The sequence below is a fragment of the Sarcophilus harrisii genome, chromosome 1 (genome assembly GCF_902635505.1).
Source record: "Sarcophilus harrisii chromosome 1, mSarHar1.11, whole genome shotgun sequence".
Classification (NCBI taxonomy): Eukaryota; Metazoa; Chordata; class Mammalia; order Dasyuromorphia; family Dasyuridae; genus Sarcophilus; species Sarcophilus harrisii.
The window spans coordinates 145,221,414-145,228,913 of record NC_045426.1 but is presented as its reverse complement, the minus strand read 5'-3'; the positions used below and the strand labels follow the sequence as shown (position 1 = coordinate 145,228,913).

Sequence of the window (7,500 nt, the reverse complement as noted above, 5' to 3'; positions counted from 1 at the left end):
TATTCTCCTAGCTTCCTCTCTTGTTATCCCAAATTGCAAACGTAAAGCTCGAGCAGGCTGATGATATTTAGAATGAGATGCCTGGGCTTCTTGAAATAAAGGAGTATTGACCAACATAGTTAGAAGGCTATCTGCCTTTGAATTTCCATTAAAAAAATAGAACCTGGAAGTCCACTATGAGAGGGGGCATGCAAGATATAAATCTTACCTGGATGCTTTCTCACTTGCTCTTGAAGCTATATATTGGATATATATTGGAAGCTATACATTTTATTTGGGCTGTGGCAATTCTTTGTACCATACCTACTGAATAGGCCGAATCAGATATTATACTTACATCTCCTGAATAATAAGTAAGAGCTAGAATGATCACATACAATTCATTCTGCTGAGTGGACTGAAAAGGAGTTTTGATTACTCTCTTTATAGTTAAGTCATAAGAGTATACAGCACAAATGTTATGTTTGGATGCATCTGTAAAGATAGTTGGTCCTTTTTTTTTTTTAATAGCCTTTTATTTACAGGTTATATGTATGGGTAACTTTACAGCATTAACAATTGCCAAACCTCTTGTTCCAATTTTTCACCTCTTACCTCCCACCCCCTCCCCCAGATGGCAGAATGACCAGTAGATGTTAAATATATTAAAATATAAATTAGATACACAATAAGTATACATGACCAAAACGTTATTTTGCTGTACAAAAAGAATCAGACTCTGAAATATTGTACAATTAGCTTGTGAAGGAAATCAAAAATGCAGGTGGGCATAAATATAGGGATTGGGAATTCAATGTAATGGTTTTTAGTCATCACCCAGAGTTCTTTCTCTGGGCATAGCTGGTTCAGTTCATTACTGCTCCATTGGAAATGATTTGGTTGATCTCGTTGCTGAGGATGGCCAGGTCCATCAGAACTGGTCATCATATAGTATTGTTGTTGAAGTATATAATGATCTCCTGGTCCTGCTCATTTCACTCAGCATCAGTTCGTGTAAGTCTCTCCAGGCCTTTCTGAAATCATCCTGTTGGTCATTTCTTACAGAACAGTAATATTCCATAATATTCATATACCACAATTTATTCAGCCATTCTCCAACTGATGGACATCCATTCAGTTTCCAGTTTCTAGCCACTACAAAAAGGGCTGCCACAAACATTCGTGCACATACAGGTCCCTTTCCCTTCTTTATAATCTCTTTGGGATATAATCCCAGTAGTAACACTGCTGGATCAAAGGGTATGCACAGTTTGATAACTTTTTGAGCATAGTTCCAAACTACTCTCCAAAATGGTTGGATTCGTTCACAACTCCACCAACAATGCATCAATGTCCCAGTTTTCCCGCATCCCTTCCAACAATCATCATTATTTTTTCCTGTCATCTTAGCCAATCTGACAGGTGTGTAGTGGTATCTCAGAGTTGTCTTAATTTGCATTTCTCTGATTAATAATGGATAGTTGGTCCTTTAAGCGGAACTTTAGAAACTTTTTCTTCAAGAATCCATTGCAAGAACTTACTGTTTGATAAAAATTGCTGGGAAAATTGGAAACTAATATGGCAGAAACTAGGCATTGATCCATACTTAACACTGTACACCAAGATAAGGTCAAAATGGGTTCATGACCTGAGCATAAAGAATGAAATTATTAATAAATTAGAGGAACACAGGATAGTTTACCTCTCAGACCTGTGGAAGGGGAAGGTCTTTATGACCAAAGAAGAACTAGAGATCATTACTGATCACAAAATAGAAAATTTCGATTATACCAAACTGAAAAGTTTTTGTACAAACAAAACTAATGCAGACAAGATTAGAAGGGAAGCAATAAACTGGGAAAATATTTTTACAGTCAAAGGTTCTGATAAAGGCTCATTTCCAAAATATATAGAGAATTAACTCTAATTTATAAAAAATCGAGCCATTCTCCAATTGAAAAACGGTCAAAGGATATGAACAGACAATTCTCAGATGAAGAAATTGAAACTATTTCTAGTCATATGAAAAGATGCTCCAAGTCATTATTAATCAGAGAAATGCAAATTAAGACAACTCTAAGATACTACTCTACACACCTGTCAGATTGGCTAAAATGACAGGAAAAATAATGATGATTGTTGGAGGGGATGCGGAAAACTGGGACATTGATGCATTGTTGGTGGAGTTGTGAACGAATCCAACCATTTTGGAGAGTAGTTTGGAACTATGCTCAAAAAGTTATCAAACTGTGCATACCCTTTGATCCAGCAGTGTTACTACTTGGATTATATCCCAAAGAGATTATAAAGAAGGGAAAGGGACCTGTATGTGCACGAATGTTTGTGGCAGCCCTTTTTGTAGTAGCTAAAAACTGGAAACTGAATGGATGTCCATCAGTTGGAGAATGGCTGAATAAATTGTGGTATATGAATATTATGGAATATTACTGTTCTGTAAGAAATGACCAACAGGATGATTTTCAGAAAAGGCCTGAGAGACTTACACGAACTGATGCTGAGTGAAATGAGCAGGACCAGGAGATCATTATATACTTCAACAACAATACTATATGATGACCAGTTCTGATGGACCAGGCCATCCTCAGCAATCTAGATCAACCAAATCATTTCCAATGGAGCAGTAATGAACTGAACAGCTATGCCCAGAGAAAGAACTCTGGGAGATGACTAAAACCATTACATTGAATTCTAATCCCTATATTTATGCACACCTGCATTTTTGATTTCCTTCACAAGCTAATTGTACAATATTTCAGAGTCTGATTCTTTTTGTACAGCAAAATAACGTTTTGGTCATGTATACTTATTGTGTATCTAATTTATATTTTAATATATTTAATATCTACTGATCATCCTGCCATCTAGGGGAGGGGGTGGGGGGGAAAGAGGTAAAAAATTCGAACAAGTGGTTTGGCAATTGTTAATGCTGTAAAGTTACCCATGCATATATCCTATAAATAAAAGGCTATTAAATTAAAAAAAAAAAGAAATAAAATGTAATAAAAATGTAAGCAGTTTATAAAACAAACAGGATTTTTAAAAGGCAGATTCTACTCTTAGAAAGGAAACTTCTAGAAACTTATCTTTACTTTCCTAGAATTCAAAATAAAGAAATAAAACATATTCATTAATCATAAAAAAAAAAAGAATCCGTTGCCAATTCTGTAATAGTCAGGTTATCTTTAATGGAGACTGTGTGTAAAATTTGGAGCCATGGCCAATAAAATTTGCCACTCTGGGATGGTTTCACAGCATACATTAATTTGTGCATTGGTATAAAAGGTGTATATCATGTCAGATCTTATCTCAAATAATTGTACTGCTCACTTAATGGCCTTTAATAAAATTCTAGCCACAAGCATGGGTAAGGAGTAAGGCGTTGTTCTGGTTGTGCTGGGAGGTTTACCCACTCTATCACACTGTCTCCTTGATAAAAGACTGCTGTGGGTGCCTCTTTTGTAGCAAAAACTGATATTCCCAAGAATTTTTGAGTGACTCTTTCAACCACATTGGATAAAAGCCAGTTCAATTTCTCTCAAAGCCTCTTGAGTTTCTTTTGTAAGCTGGCGTGGTGAATTTAAAGCACTGTCTCCCCTTAAAATGTCATATTTGCAATTGATTTGCAATTGCATATTTGCAATTGCATAGTTGCAATTGATAGGTAGTCAAGCCTAATACTGGATGCATCCATTGGATATCTCCTATCAATTTCTGAAAGTCATTTAACCCGGTTAGCTTCTCTGTTTTTAAGGAAAGTTTTTGTACTGTAAGCACCTTAGGGTATACTTCATATCCTAAATATTGAAAAGGAGCATGTCTTTGAATTTTTTCTGGAGCTATATCCAATTTGTAGTTCCTTAGTGTTTCTATGGTATTTTGTAGACATCCTTCTAATATTTGCTCATCAGGTGCACACCCCAAGATATAATCCATGTAATGTAACAACATAACTTTTGGAAATACTTTTCTTACTGGAGTAAGAGCAGCAGCAACATACATTTGACACATAGTAGGGCTATTTTTCATTCCCTGTGGCAAAACTGTCCATTCATATCTTTTATAAGGCTCAGCTAAGTTAATACTGGGCACTGAAAAGGCAAATCTTTTCATAGTCTCCTTATCCAGAGGGATAGAATAGAAACAATCCCCAAAGAGGCCATTCTCTAGGCAATTGAGTAGGAGATGGAAGTCCAGGCTGAAGAGTTCCTATAGTTTCCATCTCTTCATTTACTTTTCTTTTTTTTTTTTTAATCTTTGTTTTTATTTATTTATTTATTTTTAATATGGAATGCTTCACGAATTTGCGTGTCATCCTTGTGCAGGGGCCTTGCTAATCTTCTCTGTATCGTTTCAATTTTAGTATATGTGCTGCCGAAGTAAGCACTCATTTACTTTTCTTAAATCAGTCAACATCCTCCATTTTCCAGATTTCTTTCTTACAGCAAATACAGGGGAATTCCAAGGACTTAGGGAAGGTTTTAAGTGTCCTTGGTCAAGTTGCTCCTGTACTATATCTAATAAGGCCTGAATTTTATCACTAGCTAAGAGCCACTGTTCTATCCACACTGTTGTATCAAGTTTCCATTGGATAGGAACAGGTGAGAGTGTTGGTAGGACTTCAACAGCAGCCCTGCTTTGTAAAAAGCCAAAATATTCATTTGTAATCCCAACTGTTGTAAGACGTTTCTTCCCCACAGATTGATGGGGATTTTTTCAACTATAAAAGGAGTAAAAATTCCTGTTTCACCTTCAAATGTCCATCTCAAAGGGGCAGCACTAACTTCAGCTGCTATTGATCCTCCTATGCCAGACATGTAGGTGTCTGCCTTAATCTCTGGCCAGTGACTGGGCTAGTTGGCACCTCTAGTGACTGTATGATCTGCACCAGTATCTACCAATCCTTCTAATGGTTTACCATTTATATAGATAGTGAGCATAGGTCAATCAGTTGTCACAACTGCAGTATTCCTGGATTCTGCTACTTGGAGTCAGAATCTGGGCGACTATCACCAGATTGCTTATTAGGAGTCTGTATCAGTAAACTTGATGCTACTACTTCTCCTGGGTGCTAAGTCACACATTGTCTACCTATATTAGTGACTGGGATATTATCTACACATTCCTCAGTTTCCCACATCAGTGTATGGATGGACACTGTTTTGTAAGCACTCTCAGGAGGTGAAATGGTCAAGTATACTGTGCATGAAAGCAAGGGATCCATAGGCTGGAGAGGAACAGATTTCACCTCTCCAGGGGATATTTTAGTAGTCCCAGCTGCATACAATTCTATTCTCCCCAATTGTAATCCCTTTCTCCCATCAGGTTGCTCCCTGGCTGATTGATTGTGTAATCCCCTTCTCCCATCAGATTGCTTCTTGGCTATTGGTCATGTCTGAGTACTGAACTTCTAAAAGCTCTCTGGGTATAGCATCGGCTGCCATGATGCCCCAAGTATTTTTTGCCTTAGGCCCTGGGACTGGGCCCCCTCTTCCATTTCCCTGAATCAATCTACATTTTGATGCCCAGTGGAAGCCTCTGTGGCAATTTGGATATGGGGTTTTGGATCTTGTTCTCCCACCCTGTTTTCTCACTCTGCCTTTATGCCAACACTGAGCTTTCAGATGCCTACTTTACCACACTGAAAGCATTGATGAGTCTCTCTGGAAATCCTTTGCCAAAAGGGACCCTGTCTTCCCATGTGCGGATCTTGGGAAGTCTGCATCATAGCCTGGGTATAAAAGGTATTTGTGCCCACTGTGGCACAGCATCTTATGATCTCTTCTAAAGGAGCATCCTTGTGTAGTCCTGGTAAAATTCTTCTACAAACCTCATTAGCATTTTCTTTAGCAAGTTGTCTTATCATAATTTCTGTTGCTGCATTTTCACCAATAGTTCATATGACAGCTATATTCAGATGTCCCACAAAATCAGCAAAGGGTTCATTTGGATCTTGCTCTATTTTCGTGAAGGCTTCCCTTCTATCTTGCCTTCCTGGGAGGGTGCCCCATGCTTTGATATCAGCAGAAGCAATTGTTCATATTGTTCAACTCCAGGTTGCCTATTTTATTGGGCTTATATTCTACAGAGTTCACTATACTCAGAAAGCCACAACAAGTTTTTCCAGGTTCTAAGCATGTCCTTGCTATAGACTTCCAATTACTAGGGGTTAAAATTTCATAAGCCAAATTCTTTAATAGCATCTTAACATAAGATGATGTAGCCCCATAAAGAGTGCAAGCCTTTTTCAGATCTTTGATAATTTCTAGATTAAAAGGAATGTATCTTCTCCTTTCTTGACCTGAAGAGTTAAATTGTTCAATCACGGGATAACTGTCTATTCTCAAAACAGCTGTATTCTACCTTTCCTCTTTGGATTTAAGTAGTGCCTTTTGCAATCTATCATGTTGGGGGGGGGGTGCCGTTTGCTAGGGGGAGGTGCTGGTAATATCACTGCTCTTCCTATTCCTCCTCCTTCCTCCACCCAGGAAGGTGAAGTTGATAGGGGAGGATCAAGAGCCTGCTCAGCTATAGAGGTGGAGGTCAAGCTGGTCTGTGAGAGTGAGAAGCACCACACCCTTTAAGTTCACTCAAGTCCCCATGTCTTTCAGAGATTTATTCATTACCCTCCCCCTTCTCTTCCTCTTTCTCCTTGTCTGGCTGTTCTCCTTAAAACTTTTCTTTTTTCTAGAACTTGTGGGATTCTTTAAGGCCAATTGTATTATGTGGTATATATAGAATGTTTCCTTAGAAATTGAATCAGGACCATTATCATTGTAATATTCACTTAATTGTTCTCCAACTAGTTTCCAATTATCTGCTTCTATTTCTTCTTCCTTGAAGAACCAAGGAGACATGGTTCCCAATTTTTCTAAGAATCCATCAATCTGATCCCAAGTTACAAGCAAACCTTGCCTCTTTATTAACCTAAGTATGCTTTCTATAGAGCTCCCTTGGGGTGAAGGTAGGGATGGGGAAGGTTCTTTTCCTAGTATCTGCCCCATTTCAGCTCTTAACAAAGTTTCCTGCTTGTCTATTTTAATACTCACCCTACTTCCTGATCACAGGCACTTCTTCACTGCAATTAGGATCAAGACACATTGAGGCGCCAAATATAATGTCCAGGCTAGCTCCCTGGAGAGTCTCAAGATCAGTCAAAGTCAGGATAAATCAAAGTCCTTGGTCTTTAGGGAGAGAAGTGAAGGAGGCAGGCAAGTTGCCAGGTGATTTGCCAAAGATCTCTCCTGGATTCTGTAGTCTGGAGTCTCCAAACCCTCTCTTCCTCGTCCAGCAGTCAAGTGACTCTGACTTCTCCCCCTCAGCCCTCCAATCCTTGCTTACAATTGTCTTAACATCAAACATTAAGCAAGCACCAATGGTGAGGAGAGTCATTACCTCACTATCTCATCTAAATATATGTATACAGAGCCATTATCTCAAATCAAATAGGAAATTAGCTTTAAGTGCTCTCTTGTCTGATTCAAGCACACCTTTTCAGAGTTT

The 7,500-nt window shown here is 38.3% G+C and overlaps 1 non-coding gene across 1 annotated transcript; it reads right to left on the bottom strand.

Moving 5' to 3' along the window:
• Positions 1 to 4,277: 4,277 nt before the first annotated feature.
• LOC111719624 lies at positions 4,278 to 4,384 on the bottom strand. Its single transcript, XR_002769683.1, has one exon. It is a non-coding gene; the product is annotated as a U6 spliceosomal RNA (small nuclear RNA).
• Positions 4,385 to 7,500: the final 3,116 nt, after the last annotated feature.